This window comes from Erpetoichthys calabaricus, chromosome 2 (assembly GCF_900747795.2).
Source record: "Erpetoichthys calabaricus chromosome 2, fErpCal1.3, whole genome shotgun sequence".
In the NCBI taxonomy this organism is placed as follows: domain Eukaryota; kingdom Metazoa; phylum Chordata; class Cladistia; order Polypteriformes; family Polypteridae; genus Erpetoichthys; species Erpetoichthys calabaricus.
In genome coordinates this window covers 265,088,388-265,095,872 of record NC_041395.2, presented here as the reverse complement: position 1 = coordinate 265,095,872, position 7,485 = coordinate 265,088,388, and positions in this window count along the sequence as shown.

Sequence of the window (7,485 nt, the reverse complement as noted above, 5' to 3'; positions counted from 1 at the left end):
CTATTTCATGTAATGAATAGCACATATTTTAAAATCACATATGTTTTCATTTAATTATGTACTTTATTTTTGTGTAGTATTACAGTAATTAATATATTGCACTGATGTTCAAAAGCTATTATTAAAGCTATTCTTTCCTCATACTACAAGTGACATTGATTCAGAAGGGCTCTACGTTGCAGTAGGCTATTGCATTACACATGCCATGAATAAGATGCTATCTTATACCTTATAAGTATTCCATTGTAACATGGATGGTATTGTCTGCTGGTTAAAAAAGGAGAGATAATATGCATATACCTATGTTGTCAGTGTTTCTTGACAGCTACGGACAAGTGATGGGTAAGCATGTTGCACTTCATATAGCAGAGTTTGGAATCTGAAGATTGCACCAGCACCATGGGATTGAAAGCAGTAGGTTCATATGCTGTTTTTTCCATAGCTAAACAGAAGATCGGGTTGGCAGACTTCCATCCTACACAAAAGAAAAGGGGGCCATAAAAACTTGATATAGGGTAAACAAAAAGCAAACATCATGGTCTGCTTGTCTTTCAGTCATCCCTATTTATACTGTAATGTACCTTAGACCCTACCATCTGTAAGGTAATATATTCACTTTTTGATGGTTTGACATCTAGTAATGATCCTTTTAGCTGTCAATGCATTTCTATTTTAATGTTTTTGTAATATTTTTATTTGTCTTATTGTTTGAATTAAAAAATGTGTTCTCATGCTGTTCACTTGCAACATAAGGGAATAGAAAATCATATTAAAATTGATGGCGGAGCCACATTGATTTTATGGAATTTCCATTTTTCTGCATTAATATAGTGATTACATTTTTCAATATTTCTCCCTTTCATTATAATGATCATATGTGCTCTGACAGCTTCAATGAAGATTTTCTTTGGTTTTAGGCTAATCTATTTTCTCCAACCCCTTTCCGTGGACTTCCTCTGGTCCTTCAGTCAGTTGCTTGTCAATATAATTCATTGTATGTCAGTTTTCCAAGATTCATGCTTGTTGCAAAATAAACACATTAGTCTATTTTTAAACGTTATTGTTTTGGAGGAACATTCATAGTGACCCATGTTTCTTAATTGTTCATAAGAGTATTCAGTAGAAATTGTATGCACTCTAAACCTGTCTTGATTTTAATAACAATCTTATCATTTAGTTCCATATATTGTTTGACACACTTCTGTTTTTACAGTCTCCTATTTTCCCATTTGTCAGCTAGATTTCAATCTTATCCACAATTAACTTTTATCCTCCCTTTTTTTTTTTTCTTTTTTCTTCTTTTTTTATCAATGTGTGTAGTGGAGAATTCTTTCTAACAGTGCCATGATTATTTGTGCCTTATCCACAGTAATTTGGAGGGGACAAAATTGGAGATTTCACACAATCTGTCAGTTCTCGATTGCCACAAACCAGGCACATATATTGCCACATTTATGCTCTTAGTTTTCCAGCATATAAACTTTACAGAATTTTTGCTGTAATTCATGTATATCCCAAATATCTTAATTTTCAGAATTTTTCACACCAGATATTGTGTAAAGGCTTCTTTGTAAGTTACTTTAAATGAATATTTCATCAGTTGTGTTTCACTCCTTCTAAATTCAACTTACTCGTCAGAAAACATCTGGCTTGTTCTCTTGTAAGGCTTCTAGGTCATGCCTGAGTTAGCTTCTCCACAGCAACCCATATTTCATCACTAATATTTTGGGGCTTTTAACTTTCATTCTGTTTAGTACTGCTCTGTCTCTGAATTTCTCAGCCTGCTCTACTGTAGTAGGATGTCCTGCCATCTTATAAAACTTGGGCTAAATTTTGATATCCTGTTTGTTTCAGAGTTTTTACAAAAGAGAAATGTAAATTCCTTTTATTCATACTTGGAAGACTTCCATGAAGTATAACTGATTTTTTGGTGTGTCTTGATCTTTAACTAAATATTCAAAAAGGGCTGTGTAAAGTACCTCAAGATTTTTTTTTTTTTCTGTTTTACGTGTTTGTTCTTTAAGCATCCATTGCAGTTTTGTGTAATGACTATTTATTTCATAGCCTTAGAGGCCTGGGTTCATGTCCTGGCCTTGTCATTGTTTCTGTGAAGTTTGCATAAGTACTCAGATTTCCTTTCGCACATATGTACAGTATGAGAGAGAGTGACTGATATATAGGTATACAATATATATCAAGATAGAGTAGATCTGTACAGTAGATCTGTTGATCTTTATATCTGTCTATACAGTATCTTCCTCTGTGTTTAACTGGCCTTGAAGGGAGCCAACAGTTCCTTGCAATGCACTTGTGTTCCATGAGGGTTTGTTTTCTGCCTTCTTTATGATGTTACTGAAATATTCTATAGCACATGACTTGACAGAAATAAGCAGGTGCAGAAAATGAGAGGTGATATATTGACATAACTGTAATATCGGGTTATTGTTGTAGTTTTGCTGTTATCCTATGTTTAAGTTTTGCTTTGAATACAATGATGTATGTCTTTTTATCAAAATATTAATCTGATTGTGAGGTTGTTCATTTGGCTACTCCCATATACAGTGGCTATTTTGCTTTGAACTTTTTATTTTGTAATAAAAAAATAGTTCTGCTTTAAGCTTCAGGCTCCTTCACCCATTATTTCAGTAACTATAGACTAATTTACCAATGCATTCCCAGTTTGTTACTGAAGTCTGCTGTGTAGGATTTTCTTATTCACTGGGTGTATGCACTTTGGCATAGGGTTCTAAACCCCACAGTGTTTTGAAATATCTAATTTATAAGCTTGTTAATTAAAAAACAGTATTTTACTAGCCTTCCAAAGACAAGCAGCAATTCTGATTTTTGATTGACTGCTATTTTCTCATTTGCTACACAAGAACTTTTAACCCTAGAAAGTTTATTCTTTTCCTTTTGTTGATACAATTCTTATTTGAAATTCAGGTGAGTGGAAATACTTTTTTAATACAGTATTGACTGTTTCACTGTTACTAAACCAATTTCATTCATTGTTTAAGGGTGACTATGCATACAGTATACTGTTTGAGAGGCCTGCTGCTGTACATTTTTGAAGTTTCTTGGTCAAGTCAATGTAAGAGAGGACAAATGACTGATTCTTTTCTCCATCTTTGGGCCCAGTTTATCATTTGTCAAAGTTTTAGCAGTTGTTGCTTATGTTTGAGTAACATAAATGTGCCACGCGTCGTCCTCTCTTTAACATCATAATACTGGGGTTTTTTTTTTTTTTTTTTTTTTTTTTTTTTTTTTTTTTATAACCAAAACCATGTTTTCTACCTATCCTGCTAATATTAGTACCATCCTTAAAAGGTCTTTCCATCTCATTGTAGATGGCACTGAAACCCTTAGTGATGGTGCACCTATTACTATTTAACAGGGCTTCAGGTCAACAAATATGCCGTAATTCATGTCCTAAGTGTATTTGAGTTTCCTTTCAGATGTGTGCTTCATGGAAACTTGTTCAAATATTTGGATTCTGAGCTCATATCCTAATACTATAATACTTTTGAAGCAATTAAATCAAATCAGTTGTAGAAAGCTTTCCACGATGTTGTTTAGCTCCTAGATATTTTATCAAATCGTTCAGTTACTGGGGTGTTTGAGGAATGTTACAATAAAAATGAAACATTACATACAAATGGATATCACGGGCAAAATGCATTGATGTATTTTCTGATGGTACAGTACAGCCCAAATGTTGCTCTCATCTACTTCAATCCACATATTACAAGGAATACCAACTGGCCAAATACTGTGGATATTAAAAACGTACACATTTACTGAGTAAGGCTGAAATAAGGCAAATCCTGCAGGACCTTTTCTCACTTTTAATGATCTCTTTTCTAGCAATGGGAGAGTATTGATTTTTTTTTTTGTAATTAAAAAAAACTTTTAGTGCTTTCATTGCATAAGTCTGCATACCCCTTTAATACATCATTTTGCTTTAACAGAGTGGTAAGTCTGCTTTTGGCAATATTGTCTCATTCTGCTCTACAGGTAAACCCTCTCGGACGTTTTCTGTGCTCCTTTAGACATGTCCACTTGCTTTCTACAGGCTGAGGTCTGGACTGACTGGATGTCGTGTGTGTTTCTTGTCATCTGTTTCTTAATTTTGCACAGTATGTAATACTTTGACTTTTTTCATAATCAATCAATCAATTGAAGATTTCTGACAGTAATCAGTGCCATAGTTCAATTAAGATATAAAATTGTTAATGCAAGTCAATTTTTAGAATGCTTTTACTTTAGTTATATACTTCAGCATATTAAGCATTACTACAGCTATACATTTTTAAATATCTGTTTTGCAAATTATTGCTATTTTTATCTATATCTAAAGTTTATAGCTTTGAAAACATTGCATTTCCATTCATTTTGCTTCAGTGTTTCCAAATATTTATAAATATTTTATTAATTTTTTTGTGTATTATTATTATATAAAGGAACACATTTTAATTGGAGCATAGCATCAAGTCAATGAAACTTCTGGGATATTGATCTGGTCAGTTACGTAGGAGAGGGGGTTGTTAATCAGTTTCAGGTGCTTTGGTGTTAATGAAATTATCAACAGGTGGACTAGAGGGGCAACAAGGAGACGACCCCCCAAACAGGAATGGTTTAACAGGTGGAGGCCACTGACATTTTTCCCTCCTCATCTTTTCTGACTGTAGCCAAATGCAACACTAGTGAAATAACAGTCAGTGTCACTACTGGTAGCATGAGGCGATTCCTGGACCCTACAGAGATTGCACAAGTAGTCCAACTTCTCCAGGATGGCACATCAATACATACCATTGCCAGAAGGTTTGCTGTGTCTCCCAGCACAGTCTCAAGGGCATGGAGGAGATTCCAGGAGACAGGCAGTTACTCTAGGAGAGCTGGACAGGTGCGTAGAAGATCCTTAACCCATCAGCAGGACTGGTATCTGCTCCTTTGGGTAAAGGAGGAACAGGATGAGCACTGCCAGAGCCCTACAAAATGACCTCCAGCAGGCCACTGGTGTGAATGTCTCTGACAGAACAATCAGAAACAGACTTCATGAGGGTGGCCTGAGTGCCCGACATCCTCTATTGGGCCCTGTGCTTACTGCCTGGCACCGTGGAGCTCGATTGGCATTTGCCATAAATTACCAGAATTGGTAAAAAAAAGCACCCTGTGCTTTTCACAGATGAGAGCCGGTTCACCTTGAGCACATGTGACAGACGTGAAAGGGTCTGAAGAAGCTGTGGAGAATGTTATACTGCTTGTAACATCGTTCACCATGACCAGTTTGGTGGTGGGTCAGTGATGGTCTGGGGAGGCGGACCCATTGGCAGACCCTATGCTGGTGCAGTGGGTCCTGGGTTCTTCCTGGTGTACGACCTTTAATTTTTTCGAGCAGTGTATATATTAAATGTGTTTTTTGTTTTTTTTGAAGAGGAGTACATTACTGTCCTTGGGAGTACCAAAGTTGCTTCTTCTCAGTTCAATCAAATTAATGAAGATCTATTTTTTTCTTTTTCAATGGAACAATACCATATCAATTAATCTTCAAATGGATAAAGACTTATTTGCTTTCCCATTTTAAAACCCTTGAGTCTATGGTGTCACCTTATTTTCCTGGCTCATCTGATTTTAGCTTTGAGTGACTTAAATGTTTCTTGATTCTTTATCATTTTTTAAATCAACCAAACTTGTGTGAAACATTTATACAGTATTGGTGGGAGATGTCCAATGAAGATATGTTTTGAAGCAAAGCAGAAAAGAACCGGAATAATAATAAAAATAATAGAATGGGCAGACATGAGAAGTTGAGGGAGGGAAAAGATTGGGCTGGCCTGCAAAAGCTTGTCAATGTGCTAAAGGCGTAGAGTAAATCAGTTAAGCATGTGAGTCCGGGTGGTGGTCACAAAAGACATGAGCAGAATGTGCCTTGGAAGTGAAAGACCACTAACCACTGAGTTACCACTGTCACAAGAAGTGAATTTAAAGGAATGAATGAGCTGTCCACCCAAGGAGCAGGTGCACACAAAATGGGTGCCTACTACACACACCATTAACCCCCGATTTAACAGATCTTGCAGACCTCGCACACTTGCCTAAATGTTCACATGAGATGACACCTTTCGGTGGTCCTAAAGCAAGACTTGTCTGACTTTCTGCTGTGTTGCCCAATCTGCTGCTAGCTTTCATTTAATCCGTTTATAAATTGCAGGCCAGTGCCTGCCTTTGCTGGGTTGCTTTTTACTTCAATGCAGCAACTCTTGCCTCAGTGTATAATTAATAATTCTAAGGAATTTACAAGCTTTTTGGTGAACAGCACTCCCTTTTTACTCTTTTCCATGTAATAGAAAAGCCCTTTTATTATTTAGAAGGTGCTCGCTTGGTTCATTTTAAAGTAAAAGTTTACAAGGTCTTTGGCAGACTCTGGTGGCACAGCACTCTACATGGACCTTTGCTCAGTTTCATCTCAGTTCCACCAAGGCTGCTTCCTGCTTTAATACCCATTATAGCCTGGGAAGGCTGCAGCTTACTGTGTCCATATTACAAACAGCAGAGACTGGAAAAGACTGAATATGTGACACATTCACTTGTGTGCTTTTCTCTTGATTGTCCAGTTTGGCCAGAGAAAGCTCCAGAGTATTGTGTCCGAGTTATGCAGTGTGTACGTCTGCATGCTCTTTCTGTGAATTGTGACATGTCCTCCTTCATCTCAAAGCCATTCAGTTCTAAACTAGAGGTGTTGCTGTGGTTGCGACACCGTCACCTTGTTTAATGTTTAATTCTCTGTGTATTTTGTCAAATGATGTCGATTTCAGAAGGTATCACAAAGATCTGATGCCTATCAAGACAGACCAGGAACCATCATCCCATTGTTTGTGTGATGGTTTAGTGATGCAGTGCATTTCTCACCAGTCAAATGGTAACACACATTATTAGTCAAGTAGGTCAATGTTAACATTCCATTTCTCTACACACATTTGTTGATTCTGGTTTGGCCACACCACAATTTTCATACTAAAAACGCCACTGCTGGTTTTGCCTAAGACTCCAGGGCACCCAATTCACTTCCAGCTGCTGTCAGTATCGATGTGGCAGTTACAAAGATGAGCTGTGTGTTGAGTAAATCACCCCTGTGTGTTCAGTGATGGACTTGTGCTCCTTGCCTGCCTAGTGACCGGTGTAATACCCCATGGCATCTGAGAATGAATGGGTGACTACGACTCTTCTCCATCTATTGGCTGCCTTACCTTGCACAGATTGCTTCTTTTTTAAAGTCTAGTCTATTAAAAATATTATGTGTCAGTACATTATTTATGGACTAGAGGTAGCAGTTGACATCTGATAATTCCAGTCTTATCAGCACGTTCCTCAAACTCTGAGTTTTAGGCTTTAGCTGTTTGCCATCATGTGAGCTGACAGCTGAAACAAACACAGCAGTTGTTGTCCATTCAGAGATAGCAGCTGGAAAGACAGAATGATTGGCTC